The sequence below is a fragment of the Lycorma delicatula genome, chromosome 3 (assembly GCF_047948215.1).
Source record: "Lycorma delicatula isolate Av1 chromosome 3, ASM4794821v1, whole genome shotgun sequence".
Taxonomy (NCBI): domain Eukaryota; kingdom Metazoa; phylum Arthropoda; class Insecta; order Hemiptera; family Fulgoridae; genus Lycorma; species Lycorma delicatula.
Genome location: NC_134457.1, coordinates 183,984,581 through 184,002,615, shown reverse-complemented (window position 1 = coordinate 184,002,615; position 18,035 = coordinate 183,984,581).

Below are 18,035 nucleotides of genomic sequence, written 5' to 3'. Positions count from 1 at the left end.
GACCGTTATTAAATTTTCATTGAATTCATTAAACGCTTAAAAAATTTTAAAACCAATGCGTAATTTTTATTAAAATAATAACAAATCCTATGTGTTTGTTAAACATTTAATATAAATTATTTAAAATTTTAATTGGCTATCAAGTTAATATTGTCATAATTATTTATATAATGATGTAAAAATAACTTATATAATCTGAAATAAGTTACTGTATAATTAAATACAAATCAAAATAATTTCAACGAAAACTTTATTACTATTATACGTATAATTAATTACTTCGAAGGGCAATTGCATATGTATTATTATTAATTTAATTAATTATTCATTTTCTTGAAGTTGCTTTTTCTGTAATCACATCAATAAGGCCTACAAATTATATTAGAAAATAGTAATTATAACTTTTTATAAACAAAAAATTACTTTTTAAGTAATTAATTAAACTACAGTTTATGTAATATAAAATTAAAATAATTATTTGTTTAAATAGATAAAAAAATATTGAAATATAAAAAATTATACATTTCATAAACAGAACATTTTTATTAATATAAATAATGTCTTTTGTATTCGAATTCATGTGTGGTATTAACAAAAATGAATAAATGAAAATAAATTGAGTGTATTTTCTTAAAAATGTATTATTTAATTAATTTAAAATTTCTTCTTTTTATAAAATTTTTCAGGATTATTTAAATTTCGCAAATATATTTTTTGTGATAAATAAATTCTAGTTAAGTTTCACTTCAGTTTCATGTAAATAATACTTGTAAAAATCTATAAGACTAAATCTTCTGTTTAAAATATATCAGAATAGCAATTAATTCCGAAAATGCTTGGATTGTTGTTTGTTCATTTGTTAACAGCCGTTAAATTTTACTACAGAATAAAACGAAGAATATCGCAGTAGGAAGATGAGATATCTACGATATTCACCGACAGTGAACTACGCATATATATCACATAGGCAAAAATAAAACAACGACCAAAGAACGATGCAATCTCCGGTATAAAACCAATTTAACCAATAAAATATTGTATTCGTTTTTTCAAAAATAAAAATAGAATCTAAAACCGTTAAAAAATTTACTTTTTATAATGTTTTATTGCTATACGAATTCATAAAATCGTTAGTAAGGAAGAAAGTTATTAAAGGATTATTTACTTACTAGCCGATTCCCACATAGCCAAAGGACTCCGCTCCCTGGATCCCCACTAAGTTCGTTATCCTCATGACTGTGAGAATAATACTGATAATTAACAATTAAAACTGTTCAGTTTATAGAATTTATTAGTGTATTATAATTTCTTCATAACAACAGTTTGGTCAGCACAGATTCAAAACTATGAGTGACATGAAGTACGTGGTTTTCAGAGTAGTCGGCCTAATCATATAAATAATATTTGTATAAATTAAGTCTCCACCTGCCAGCAATTTAACAAGTGTAAATCCTAGTACTTTCGGAGCCGTTACTCCATCTTCAGCGATTTTCTGATAGATGTTAATTTTAAATTCAAATCAATAACCGTTTTTAAATTAAACTGTTATGTTCATAATAGTCGGTCGTCAAGAATAAAGTTAATTCGTACGTCAATAAGACAGTAACATCATGTTTGTAAAATGTTTGCGACTATTATAAATAATATTTATATCTGGTTATCCATCATCTTTATTATGTGTAAAAAGAAAAGTATTTATCCACAGCTTTCTTTCTGGTTCGTAGTGTTATCCGTCGTAACACCACGAGAAGGTAACCATACATCGTTTCTCATTTGTTTTTAATTTTTTGTTTTTTTTATTTCGTGTTTTTTTTTTAGTGTTTTTGGTTTTGTGGAACAATTTAGGTAGAACATAATCTAAAGAATGGACTTGTATGGAATATTTTCAGCTTTTCTCTCTGAAGAGTTTATAAACGGATTCTTTCAACAGGAGACTCTGGAGCAAGTCACATACAATTGCCCACGTGAGAAGCATTGACTCTCCAAGTAGAGAACAGCTACTTGAAGCGTCTGTCCTTGTGACTTATTTATTGTCATCGAAAAATCAATTTTTAATGGAAACTGGAGAATCTTGAAAGTAAACAGCTAGTCTAAATGAATGTACGCCATACAATGTCGCACCTTTAAAGATACTTTTATCAATAACCGAAAGAGATATCGAATAAGATAGACACTTTTTTTAGAAAAAATTTAATTTCAGATACTGCAAGTGGCTTCTGAATAATTTGATTTGATCAACGGTCTTGTCATAGTAAAGTTGAATACTAGTAAGGAACATAATTCCGTTGTTACGCAAACCATTAAAACGGCCACCATCTTGGAACGGTGAAACAATTCGTTACAGCAATAGTCCTTTGTAATTTCCAGGTATAGAAGTTACATTCATGCAAACTTTCAAGTCAATCGATTTGAGTATTTTTCGTGAAATTTACAAACTCACCGAAACTATTACATTTTTATACAGAGTGTTTCATTTTAATCGCACCAGGCTATTTTCTCGTAAACTACGCACAATATAAAAAAGATTACTTGAACAAAGGTTTCTCAGGTTGAAGGGAAAGACCTAATGGTAACCTTGAATTTGATCTTGGACTTGACATTGTTTCAAGATTAACACGATTTTTTCAAATGGAATGACCTATTTTGACCCCCAACAAAAAAAAGAGCGGAAACGTTTTCATTGGAATATGTAGTCAACATATGATCTTGAACCTTTTTTGAAGGTCATACGGCTCACCATCAGAGATAGTGTTATACGGAGACAATATTATACGAGATACACGCTTTTGACAAACATATTCCTGGAATACTTATATTCCAGGTCATTTATCTCGTAGACTGTAGGAAAGAGCATAAAAATGTTTTTACTCTATAATACTATCTCTGGTGGTTAGCCGTATGATATTAAAAAAATGTCCTAGGTCATATGTGTAACTACATATTCCAATGTAAACATTTCTTCTCTTTTCATTGGTGGGGTCAAAAATAGGTCATTCCATTTGAAAAAATCATTTCATGCTATAAATAACGGTCAAGGTCAAATCCAAGGTCATCAAGAGGTGTCTCCCTCCAATCTAAATAACTTTTCTTTAGATAGTATTTTGCGTAGTTTACGACAAAATCGTCTGGGGCGATTAAAATAAATCACTCTTTATATAAAACAAGTAGTTGTAAAATTCACTTAAATTGCATAGTAGACTACACAATAACATCAGGGCTAATCATATGATAACACATACATTTATGCTGGAAGACAAACTATCCAAATAAATGTAAAATATAATAATGATTTAACAATTATATAACCGAAAAATTACCCTAATGAAGAACAAGTGTTCACAGTCCCCGAATTAATTTTATAGAGATTAAAGTAATATATTCAATATCCTTTACGAGTTAAATGAAAAATTACGTAATAAAGGAACACCGATTATGATTTTCCTATAAAAAGAATTTTATTCTTATAATATCCATTTTTAAATTTTTTATAATTATTTTCAATATATAAAAATAACTATATCTTTTGTCCTGCTGATCATAAAACCTCTACACATTTTCATTTTTTATCATATACTACAGATTTAAGAATACCTGAAGTACTTTCTTAAGCTAAGCTTAGGAAAATCAAGATTTTAAAATATGTTTTCTTGAGTAATTTTTAATTTATTTTTCAACGAATATTTCTCTTATTTGTTGTAGAAATACTACTTGCTCTACACTTTTAAAGAAAAAAATGTTTAGAAATTTCGAATGATTTTTACAGTATATTATTATTTCCTTTTTTGAGTTAATCTTAAAACAAATTTGTACCCATACGATTTACAACCAAATGTACCGAAAATATAATAACATGAAAAATATAAATACGAGGTCTGTAAATAAAATAATGAGACTAGCTTTTTTTTTGCAGCCAAAGTGGCTAAACTGTAAAGTTACTAGTATAAATAAGGTTATATGAACAGCTGATTTATATTAGGTATTAATATTTTAGTCTATTGTTCCCTCGTGAAACGTAAACAAACATTTTATGAAACTAGTTTTTGTTGTGCGTTACACAAATGAGCGACACTAATTATGAGCAACTTGTGCTATCAAATTTTGTGTTAAACTCTGTGAGAATGCTACTGAAACTTTTACAAAATTGAAAAGGGCGTATGGAGATGACACTTTGTCACAAGCCTAAGTTTTTAGGTAGTTTGAAGGATTTTCAGGTGGCCGGGAATCAGTCGTGGACGATCCACGCTCTGGAAGACCGTTAACGACAAAAAGTGACGACAATGTTGAGCAAATCAGAGACTTGATACGGTAGTACCGATGATTAATTGTCAGAATGATTGAAGAACAAATGAATTTGAACCACAGTCCATAAAATTTTTGACAAACGAATTGGACATAAAAATGTTTGTGCAAAATTAGTCCCGTAAACCTCACTGTTCAACAGAAATCAACAGATTGGAAGTGTGCTCCCCGAACTTCTAGGGTGAAATAAAACTGACCTTGATTTTCTTTAAAAAACTTTATTGGTAGAGTGGCACATTTCAAACTCACCACGTCCCAAAAAAGCAAATATGAGCAAATCAAAACCATGCTAATTTGTTTCTTCGTTACCATTCTTCGATGCCATAGTTCATAAGGCTGTAAATCAATATGTTTACTGAGAAATTCTTGAAAGACTGCCGAAAAGAGTTGCCCACATGAGACCAGCCATCAAAGTCAACTGGATGCTGCGCGTCATGACAATGCACCTTGCCACACTGCACTCTCAATTAATGAGTTTATGGCAAAGAAAAACATCCTGTAGTTCCTTAACCACCTTATTCACCCGGAGTCCCTACGACTTTTTCCTGATCCCGAATTTTAAAAAAACACCTCAAAGGACACCTTTTTGGAACAGTAGATAACATTAAAAAAATTTAACCGTCCATCTGAAGAATATTCTGGTTTCTGAGTTCCAGCACTGCTATGAAGAGTAGGAAAACCGTTTGAAGCGTAGCGTGGCTTCCCAAGGGAACTACTTCGAACGTGATAGAGTCCGTGTGTGTAGGATTGTAAATAAAAAGTTTTTCTGACCAGTCTCATTACTTCATTTACAAACCTCGTAATTCATTTTTAAATGGATGTTTTTTCTGTTTAAAGGAACGGATAAAACAATCCAGTTTTAAATTAAGGGATTTTATGTTTGTATAGAAAATACACAAACGTCAAATATTCAAAAATCATATAGACTTTCTTTCCCATGATTTTATTTTTTAGTAACGAGAAATTTTACCAACTTATTCGATACTGTAATATTTTTAATGTAATAAAACTAATTTCACCAATTTTAATTATTACTTGAAATTCTCCTTAGAAGCATATTATCCCAAGAGTTTTTATTTTATGACAAAATAGCCATTCTATAGATCTGTACATATTACTAACTGAAAATAAACAAAAGGGAGTAAATCAATTAGTTTATAGGACTATTAATTCATGTAAAAAACCAAACAGATCACTATATACAAATAAGTTATGTCTGCATCACAAAAATCGGGTTAGTCTAAGGTAAGTCGAAATGTAGTAATTCAAACAGGAAAACTTTATTAAAAATAATTCATTTACCCATAAAGTCATACCTGCATATACTAATTACCACCTGCTTGCTGCTTAATATTATTATTACTTTCAATTTTTTCTACTTCAGGGCTTTCACAGAGACTTCTGCTTCATCATAATGTGTAAAATTATATATGTTGGATTCAAAAATTTTATAAATATTAAAATACAATGAGGTTTATACCTTATTTTATTCACATAATATTAACCGCTATTACAACCTGCAGAAAATAATAGAATTATTATATATTAATAACATGATTGAAATCTATTTTTAAATACGACATGGTACCATTGATTGATGTCCGTACGAGCGCACACATATAAATATATATACACGAATATATATTCGGTGTCCCGAAAGTATTAGTTAAACTTAAGGAAGATTAAAAAAAATCAAACCAACATACTTGGAATTTATAAATCTAGAAAAGGCATTCGATAACGTAGATTGGAATAGAATGTTCAGCATTTAAAAAAAAAATAGCGTTCAAATACAGAGATAGAAGAACAATTGCAAACATTTACAGGAACCAACGTCAACACTAATAATTGAAGAATATAAGAAAGAAGCCGTAATAAAAAAAGGAGTCAGACAAGGATGTTCCCTACCCCCGTCATTACTTTTAATCTTTATATAGAACTAGCAGGTAATGATGTTAAAGAACAATTTAGACCCGGAGTAACAGTGCAAGGTGGGAAGATAAAGATGTTACGATTTGCTGATGATATAGTAATTCTAGCTGAGAGCAAAAAAATTTAGAAGAAACAATGAACGGCATGGATGAAGTCCTGCGCAAGAACTACCGCATGAAAACAAACAAGAACAAAACGAAAGTAATGAAATGAAGTAGAAATAATGAAGATGAACCACTGAATGTAAACATAGGAAGAGAAAAGTTTATGGAGGTAGAAGAATTTTGTTATTTGGGAAGTAGAATTACTTCCCAATAGACGAAGCAGGAATGATATAAAATGCCGAATTGCACAGGCGAAAAGAGCTTTCAGTCAGAAATATAATGTTTTTACATCAATAAACATTTACATCAATGTTTTAATTTCAATAACAAGAAAACATTTTTGAAAGTATATGTTTGGAGCGTCGCTTTATGTGGAAGTAAAACTTTAACGATCAGAGTACCTGAGAAGAATAATTAGAGGTTTTTGAAATGTGGTGCTATAAGATAATGTTAACAATCAGATGGGTGGATAAAGTGACAAATGAAGAGGTGTTGTGGCAAATCAATGAAGAAAGAAGCATTTGGAAAAGTATAGTTAAAAGGAGAGAGATACTTATAGGCCACATATTAAGACATCTTGGAATAGTTTAAATATTGGATGGACAGGTAGAAGAGAAACATTGTGCAGGCAGGCAACGTTTGGAATATATAAAAAAATTTTTTGGGATGTAGGATGTAGGGGTATACCAAAATGAAACGACTAGCACTAGATAAGGAATCTTGGAGAGCTGCATCAAACCAGTCAAATGACAAAAAAAGGAACTGATTAACGACATCAAAGTAATCAAAAACCTTCATCTGGACAAATGAACTGTCTGGCTTCATTTTCCCGCAGTCAAAGATAAGGCTGAAATTGTTAAAGTTGATCGCAAAAATTAGGCAGCCTGACAATTTTGTGCTTATTTTCACTTACTAATATTAATTTTAGTTTTATCTACGGGTTATGTTTTTAAAACCTACTTCTAATACAATTAAAGCATATTAAAAGTGCTTTAAACATATTTAAAGCAATGCTTAAAGTAATTTAACCATAATATTGTACAGCAATATAAATATTATTTACTTCATCTTCATATTCTAGATTACTAAATCTAGAGTGCTGAATTTTAATGCATGGGTGCGGGTATTTGTTATACTATTATTATATTCATTTTGATTTTTTATTCTTTCGTCGTTTTTATAAGATAATAAATAAGTTTAAATTTTAATTGATCTCAATCTTAAATAATTAATTTCTTGTTTGTAAGAACTTTTATTTATGTAGGAACTTTAAGTTACTACTATTTATTTTAATAATAGTTTTAATTTTTATATACCCTTTTTAGAAATATTATATAAAATTACTCTTACCTGCTCACAGTTTATCCTTTGCAGTTATTATGTTTCTTAATTATACATTGTAATTCTTTTTTATATCATATTTTTACAAGGGAAATAAAGGTTTAGTCATTCAATTAGTGAAGGAAGTGAAAACAGGATCAAAATTGTCAGACTGCTGTTTATCAACCGATTTGAAAATCTGATGTCATTCATTTTATTCAAAATAAAAGGCTTAACATAATTCAATAAAAGTAATACTTAAGGAATTATTGATGATTAAAATATTTAAATGGATGCCATTCATACTGGAATTTTGAAAAGTAAAATGTTCAACTTTATTTTGTAGAATTTCATTAAAGTATCTCATTCCGTTTTTAAGATATATATTTTTATTAAAAAAAAAAAAGCACAACAGGAGAGACAGAGAAAAGATGAAGCGAGATAGGGCATTTGTCCAAATAAACGTTTTTATTTTGATGACTTGAATCACTCCCTAAAGTTTGGTCAACATCTTCCCGGACACGATATGTAATATGCACGCTAAACTATGGGTACGTATGTGAAATCTAAGATTATTAATATTTTGTTCTTCATTTATATTCATCTACTGATTAGAAATTTACCTGTATTTTGTACGAGTTATACGAGTAAAATGTAGCATGTTTCAAAATGTATATCGGGGTTTCAAAGCTATGTAATATTTCACACGTTTCACGGACATTAATTAATTATACATAAAATGAAAGAGCAACTCAGTCTAGCTGTCTGCAAGTGCATAAGCTGTTTCCAGTACCTTCCGCTAGAAAGCGTTAGTAGCAAAGATGGCAACCCCTCACCACCTACAGATAGCGTTCTGCGTTTTGCAGTTTGCAGTGTATGCATCTGGGATTACCGTTTGAAGTTCCTTTCCGTTTTGATCCCGCGAGTGACAATAAAATTCTTAGATGGTGTAAACAATTTGAAACCTCTGGCTGTATTTGCTGTATTTGTAAAGGAATAATACAGGACGACCCAGTGTGTCCGAAGACAATATTGAACGTTGATAGAAAAGTAAACACTTATAATGTGCGTATCTGAGTATCAAAAAATTCTCATGAAATATGACAGTGAGAACGAGACTCCCCAAAACTGAATGTGTTTATGTCGTATCCCGACGGTAAGTTTACTTTTTCGTGGAAGCAAGTGTGTGTGGAATCAACTATACTGATATGCTACAACAATGGATCTTTCTTCAACTTCAATACGAATCCAGAGCTTTATTTGGCAACAAGATAATGCGCCTAATCACAAGCATAACGCTGTACGTGATTGGTTGAATGAAATTCTCCCCGAAGGCTGGATTGATAGCCAGGAACCAGATGACAGGGCTTATCTTGGTCCTTGGCTTATCTTGATAAGGTAAATTTTATAAAATTTACCGTAAGGTAAATTTAAGTAACGATTAAACCGTGGAATGAACTCTCCCATCGGCTGGATGTGTGCCGTTTGACGAATGGTGTTCAAATTGAACACTTACAGAAAAAAATGTTTGAGTTGCTCTTTTATTTCATGTCTCAATGAAAGTAAACTCAATAAATATTTCGTAGCTTTAAAAACATTCATTTTGAAACCTACGATATTGTACCTAATTCATCCATATGTATATGGAGGTCTTCATGTGTCTCGGATTTAAATCCGGAGGTCCCGGATGAAAGGCCGAGAAGCTACCACTCCACTACAGAGAAATGATTATTTAAAATAGTTACGTTTAGAACAAAAGATATATATATACATACCTATAAAGAAATGAATAATTGTAAATTAATTAAATAGTAGTAAAATGAATATACATTTTTAGTGAAAAATTAAAAAAAAATTATACACCAAAATTAAGCTTCTTCATTTGGGATAGTATTACGTCACAATAAATGAAGTGTGTTCATAATACTTGGTTTAATTAATTTTAAAATTTAAGGGGACTTATATAAATTCATCGTTTTTATGAAAATGTATTATTAGTTTTACGCACCTACTTAATGGGAAGCAAACTTAATAGAGTGTAATTTACTGCGACTACTTTACTTTAATCTTTTTAACTTTATTTAATCAAGTTCCTTCGGAGTACATATGGCCTAATTCAAAGTGAGAGGTCAGATTAACTGGTTAATGAAAAACTTGCACTTTGATGTTAGTTTTGTCGTAGAAGGATAACTTAGAACTCAGATCGTTCTAATACAACAATCTAGAACTATTTCACTTATGTTTGGAACAGATAAAAATAAACGATTTCAATTCAATACTGAGTCATTAAAATCATTCCTATCCTGACTAAGAAACTTCCCTATGTATTGTCAGTCTTCCGGCACAACTAAGCATCAGTTGCTACAAAAAAAAATAAGGATAATATATTAGAAATAAACAAAATACTGTATGTTATTTTTTTTTCTAAAAGCAAAAACAGGTTTACGTTCAATTACAGTCACTTTATGATGAATGAATTTTTAGTGTATGAAAGATAAAAAGGATTACCCGAATTCGAACCCAGTACTTTAAGTTAACGTTATGAACAACATTTCTTTTTGATAATTAAGTCACCGTATAAGTTGGAGCCTTGTACATGAAAATATAAATTTATAGTATGAAAAATTTCATGCCTTATAGGGATTCGAATCCGAGACCTCCGGATGAAAGGCTGAAACGCTACCACTCCACTACGGAGTTCGGCTTGTTTAAAATATTTATGTTTATAATGAAAGCAATATTAAAATTGGATGTCTAATTTTTAACAGCCACGGTATTTGTCATGTAAAAAAACAGTTTTAGTGAATGTAAGGCACACCCAGGCAACAAACGATTAGAAAGTTTGTTTATGCCAGTTACAAATAAATACGGAATGAACTTCCTTATTTTGATTACCAGTATTACAGTGAACATTTTTTGTGATTTTAGAGCCGGTAGCCGTATTTTGTTTTCTAAAAAAATTCTTGAACAAAATTCATAACCCCCAAGGAGTGGATCTTAAGATTTGAAAATATTACGAACACGAGAAATACTCGAGATAAAAATAGAGGCTAGTTTTAAATCGGTCTTAATGACCAGCTATTTTATAGATATGATTATTAACACTGATTCATCTTTCAAAAGTGTATAAAGTATACACACGTGCGCGCACACAAACACAAATGTTAATGTGTAAACAATAAAATTACAATTTAATCTGTAACATATCAATAACAGTTTATTGTTAACCGGTTAGATTCACTGTCGTATAAATTAATTTTTCTAATGAAAAAAAACTGAGTAAATTTTATCTGTTTTGCAAAATTTAGCAAGAAAAAACAAATTCTAAAAATGTAATATTCCATAAATAAACCGATACCACTGATAGGAGTTATTTATGAAAATTCTTTTGTAAGGTTAGAATACTTGTATGAAAATCGGGGTACGTATGTGCGCGCGTGTGTCTTTACTCTAACGTATGCCCAAAGATGATGAATGACGTCCTTTAGACAGAAACTTTTAGATTCTTGGATGAGCGTATATTATATCAAGAGTAGTTTGACAGTTTCTACATTACGCGTATCAGGAGAACCGCAAGGTGATCTATTAAGAAACCCGCCGTGACGGATATAGGCTATCGATTAAGTAACATTATAGATTCAGTTTTAGCGTTGAAATAAATGGCTTAATGGTACTGGTGAGGTAATTATTATTATTATTATTATTATTATTATTATTATTAGTTAAATAAATATAATTTCATTATAAAAAATAATTGAAAATTATTAAACAAGACCTGACATCGCTCAACATCATTTTGTTGTAGTAAAAACATTTTATTTTTAAATGGAACACTAATTTTATTCCTAGATAAATATTATTATTATTTTTTTTTTTTTGTTAAAATATGGTGGGAAAATACAATAATTTATCGTATCAATATTTTATTTTATTTACCTAACCTAATAATCATTAATGTGTGCTTCTGAGTGAGAAAAAATGGTCCGTAATATATAATTTGGTAATTATATAATAATTTGATGAAATTTGGAAATTATCGTATTTAAAAGTTATTCGTTAAAATTGAAACTATTCGTCGGAAACGCCTTTCACCCGAATTAAGTCCCTCGTAATTACGCAGTACCCCTCATCAAAGATTTCATAATTCAATAATGTACAAGAGTAACATACACTAATTTTGGACTAAATAATTTAACTAATTTTGTTAATTATGTGTGTTATGAGTAAGATAAGATTCATTCTATTAAATTAAGTCAGGTTAAACTAAAGTGCAAGTTAAGTTACGTGCAATATACATTATTTACGGTGTAAATAACTTAGTTTAGCACAATTTAATTGAATTAGGTTAGATTAGATGACTAACGAGTCCGTGTACTGAACTTCGTACTTTCTTTCTTTTTCCTGTATAGCCTCCAGAAATTACCGTTCAGATATTAATTCAGACGATGAATGAAGATGACATGTAAGAGTGTAAATGAAGTATAATCTTGTATAGTCTCAGTTCGACCGTTCCTGAAATGTATGGTTAATTGAAACCCAACCACCGATATCCACGATCTAGTATTCAAATCCGAATAAAAGTAACTGCCTTTACTAACTGAACTTCGTAATACATAAACATACGCTAACGCTCGCCTAATTACTCTAATTATCCTAATCTCGTCTAATTAACCTTAAATATTAGATGGCTGATTGTTAGGCTGAGTCCGTAACTGTATACAATAAACAATTTATTTAATTCGCAAATAAAGTTTATTACACTTGTAGGACGCTTAATTATGAAATATTCGTTGAAGATACTGTTGCTTAAGATGAACTATCGCTGATCGCGCAAATTGAACCGTGGGCCGGGAGAAAGTTTGGCGAACTGGGATTCTGGCTGTCACAATTCCTGACCGGCCATAGGATCTTTCGTTCATACCTATGTGGACGAAGAAGAGCTGAAGACCCCTTCTGCCCTTACTGTCGGGAGTTAGACACGCCGGAACATGTGATATTCTAGTGTCCGCGGTGGGTGGAGGAACGCCCGACTGTAATGCCGTAACTGGGCATCTCGAGTTGGGGACCGTCGTTGAAACGATGTTACGCAGTTCGGTCGAATTCGACACTATGACGGGGTTTGTGTCAGGAATACTGCAGATGTAATATCGGGAAGCGAGGGAGTGAGGGACAGTTCCGTACGGAGCTGCCGTTCGCCCTTGCTTGCACGGGTGGACGGTGGCGATGAAGTGCGGGGACTCTCGAGCCCCTGAACTAAAAGACTGTCCCGGCGGGGCCGTCTCTTCGGGGGTGTCCCCGTTAGAGGCGAAGCACAAAGAACCGAGTCCCGGTTGGTGGGTGATGGAGGCCGGGAACGGCATAGCCAGGCCTGGCCCGGCTATGTCCTCGTCTAGCGAGTAAAGGCAAAGGCACCTCTCGGAACCGTGTTCATGCTTAATTGGGGGTTTGATTCCGGGAGGCAGAGGAAAATATATATATAAAAAAAAGGGACTAACCCGGGTGAAAGGTGTTTCCGGCGAATAATTTCAATTGTGATGAATAACTTAGCTATTAAATAAGATATATTTCAAATTTTATCAAAACTAGAGACGAATCCCTAATTGTATTTAACTACTTATAATTCTATTGGCCAGTTACATTTCTGTACTAATTACATCGCTGCACAAGCTATGAGTAATTATAAATGAAATTTTAATCGAAAGGTCAAAAGAGTCGAGCTGTATGATAACTGCCGAAAAAATTATTATATCTGGTTTTCAAAGCAAAAGTGTGAAATTATATTATAATTATGTGATTATATTTCCAAAAATGTAGAACAATTTTCAACATTTCTATTTTGTATGTACAAAACTCAAAAAAAAAAAAAATCCTAACAAAAAAAAGAAAGAGGAATAATTTTATTACTTTTGAATCGGTATAAAATAAAATAAAATAAATCGTTAATCAGGCTAGAAAAAAACTTCATGAAACATAAAAATGTAAACCATTTCCCTAAGAAAGCTTACTTATGTTTTATTTACATATTACATAAAACAAGTGGTAAAGTTGTTAGATATTGATTTTTAAATTCGTTAAACGTTATAAAAATTCGCATAATTTAGTCTTTGTATTCAGAATCAGTTAAAAGTATCTTTAATCAATATGTTTAACTAGCTGAATAAAGCATTATTAAAGTCTACCTTACAATAAGCTAGAAAATACTTCCACCTTGATTACATTCCATTCAGCATATTTAAGAGATTATATACATTTTGTAAGTATCTTCCATAATTTTTCAATGATATCATTCGCGGTATTCCTATGATATGATTATTTTTAAATAAATTAAAAAACACGTAAGAGTTAATAGAACACATCAGTAACTAATCCTTTGAACCTCCCCAACCCTTTCTATTCTCTCTAACTCATCAAATTGCATTTTATTTTTAATACACTATATACAATATATACACTAGCATCCCCGACTCGACTTCCCGCGCGCTATACGTTACTTGTGTTTCTCATCACGGTCAGGGGATGTTTATTTAGCCTGGCTAGTCAGGAAGACTAGCCAGGGTATTCAGCCCCTGTACCCCTTTGTGTTCATGAAATGAACTTAAATTCATTTTCAATCGCTTCCTTTTTGAATTTTCCTTCTGTGTTCATTTGTCACAGAGAGATTAAAAAAAAAAAAAAAAGATTTAATGTTACCCAATTTTAACCCTCTAAACCCCTCGGAGTTGAGTTCATGTATTAATTGCGGATCCGGCTCTGGGGGCAGGGAGATTTCGTTATCGTTTCGCACGGGGGGCAAGGAACCCTTTAAACTCGGAATTACAAAACTTTGACTTAAGAGTACACATGCAATGTAAGAAGGACGTGTATACAAATAATCAATTTATCTTCAGTAATTTTTGCTCGGCGATGACTGACAGTCTCATAACACATGTTTTTTTTATATAGCAAATGATAAAGTAGCTATATGAGTACATGTGATTTATTTTTAAAAATTTTTAATTGAAATTTTTGTCTTTTAACTCATTTGATACCATATTTTTTGTGTCATAATTAGATCTCAAATTTTAGAAAATTACAAAATATAATAATTCAAGACTATTTTATACCAATAACAATATTTTACATTTTTATTCCTTTTTTTTTGTCTTCAGTCATTTGAATCTTGATGCAGCTCTCCAAGATTCTCTATCTAGTGCTAGTCGTTTCATTTCTGTATACCCTCTACATCCTACATCCCTAACAATTTGTTTTACATATTCCAAACGTGGCCTGCCTACACAATTTTTCCCTTCTACCTGTCCTTCCAATATTAAAGCGACTATTCCAGGATGCCTTAGTATGTGGCCTATAAGTCTGTCTCTTCTTTTAACTATATTTTTCCAAATGCTTCTTTCTTCATCTATTTGCCGCAATACCTCTTCATTTGTCACTTAATCCACCCATCTGATTTTTAACATTCTCCTATAGCACCGCATTTCAAAAGCTTCTAATCTTTTGTTCTCAGATACTCCGATTGTTCAAGTTTCACTTCCATATAAAGCGACACTCCAAACATACACTTTCAAAAATCTTTTCCTGACATTTAAATTAATTTTTGACATTTAATTTATTCCCATTTCTATTATTTTTTCTAGGGTTTGGTGGGAGAGATATGAAGGCAATATCCTTTTCCTAATTTTAGCTTACAAAAGAACGAAGTAAAAAAATTGGTATTGTGTTAAAGCTCGTCCGTATGATCGAATTTTAAGTCTTAAAATTTACGGGTGGAGGACGAAGAGGCAACCACTCCGCAACGGAAATGGAAAATTGTATCGATAATACTTTCCGTTTATTATATATTAACTACCGGGAAAGTGAAAATAAATGTCAAAAATATTTTTGGGCAAAATTAAAACAAAAAAAAATTATATACCAACCATTAAGACACTACTACTGGTATTTTAATATTGTAAAATTACAATATACTGGTAAGTAAGAAATTGTGATCTAAAATCTAACCAGTAGATTAATGAAAATCTACAGTAAACCTGTATGCCAGATATTAAGAAATATCTAAAATCGCATAAAACTATCTAAACCATTTCTACCACTTTCCTTAATTTTTTTCATTTAAAAGATAGAATAAAAAGCACAAAAGTGTTCCTAAATACGTCAAATTTATTATTTTATCAATTCCATTTTCACTGGAATTTTTTTTAATGACTGTTTCGGTAAATGATGGTCGAGATATACCATATGTGTTTGAATAGAAGCGTTGATTTTTAGAGAGAAAATGATTGGTGTGGAAAATCAGTATAAAAGATAGGATATACCAATTACGGATAACAAAATTAACTGGGAGAAAGGAAGTATTGAAATTTCCTACAGATGACTTTTTGGACCAACCCATGTTGAACAACAGCTTGTAAGATCGAGGATCCACTATGGTAAACTTTTTATAACGATTTTCGTCAGATATACTATACATTTTTTTAAAAACTCGATTAGAATATTATACATTTTTAAAACATCGTAATTCCTAATTTTACATCTTGTACTAACAGATAATTTTTTGAAAACCTATACTTTTAAAGCTATAGGTTTTTTATTTATCATTATTATTCTGATTAACATGAGTTTAATGAGCACAGCAGGATTCAAGAGCAGAGCCCTATGGCTAGATGGGAAAGGCAAGTTAAGCGAGCCATGACTGGCTAAATCTCCTCTGATCGCGATAGGAAACAAAAGTAGCCATATAACATGGGTGAAGCCGTGACAGGGATGCTAGGACATTTAATATGTCATCGGTAAAGATGTATTATCTTTACAGACCCGAGTCAGAAGTATGGAAACCCGTCATATTTTAACTATAATTTTAAAAACAACCTATAAAAAACTTGTCAATCGTCAGGCTAAAACTAAATGAAATTGAGAAAATCATATTTTACAGAATAAAATAAATTTACAGTATTTTCAGAGTAAAGCAGTTGAAGCTAAAATGGTTTTTAATAGTTTTTAGGTTTCTTCTAATTACATATATTATAGAAAAACGTATCTGTAGACCCTTTCACCTGTGGAGATCTGAAGGTTAAGAATTCAAAGCAACTAAATTAAAATTGTATCTTCAAAATAAAAAACATTTTTTAAGGAAATAATTTTTACATTTTTTCCTCTATAGCACATAAAAAATTAAACTATTAAAAGAAATTAAAAAAATAATTAAAAGTTATTGCGACTAATTATTTAACTTATCCTAAATTTAAAAGAAAATTAAATTCTAAAATTTAAAAATTATTGGAATAACAAAAATTAAATGTTTGGGAACGTACAGAAATGCATGCGTCTGCATTATAGATGTCTTGCAGAACTACTAGTATAGTTTTCTAATAAGGTTATACTGTTAAGTATTAACATAAAAAAATTTTACCACGGTAAATAAAAAACTGAAAATAAATTGCAATATATAAAATTTGCTGCAAAAATATATCCAGCAAAACCGTGTAAATTATTAAAATATAGGGAACGTATAGCCAAGGAAACAAAAGTAGTAAGCCTGAAATAGTCTTTAATCGATAACAGGAAAAGATTTGATATGAAAATATCAAGGAAAAGGAATTCAAAAATGTTAATGAAAGTACAAAATGAAATAGATAAAACGTTCGAAGAATTATATAGAAATATAGACTTCTAATAATTTACATAACAATCGACATTCACATAGATGTAAAATTATTTTAATTCGGTATTAAGTCAAAACAAACCCTTTATAAGTTAACTCTGTGGTAACAGAAATATGAAGTTACGAGGAAACTGATTAAGGATGAAACTTATTAAGCTATGCGAGTTGATTAAAACAAAGTTTATGAATAAAGTTTCACGTAAATAATTACTGAATTTCATAAAAGCCTTACTATATACGATTGTATCCTAATAATTAATATGAAAATTATAAAATAACTATATAATTACCGTTCATTTTATTTTTGAAAAACTTAATGTAACCAAACAAAACGCTATTTTTAATAACGTATAATATATTTTATAAACTTTACTTTAATAATTTTAAACACCAAATTTTTGAGCGAATAATTTTTATGTCTAATTTTGATTTAATCATTGATCCATTTATAGAATAGGTTACAAATTAACGTTGACGTTATTCTGTTACTTCATAGAACAATGCAGTATGTTATTAAAGAATAGATCGTGTACACTAAATATGAATATTTTATTTAAGTTGTTTTATAATGGCATCCAGCTAAATAAAAAATATTGTCTTTATAGTCTTCTAATTAGCAATCCAATAAATTAAACCGAAATTTTAAAAAATTTCTTAACATCAATTTTGTTCATACTTTAATACAATATAGTATTATATTTGATTAGGATCAGGAAAATCCAAGA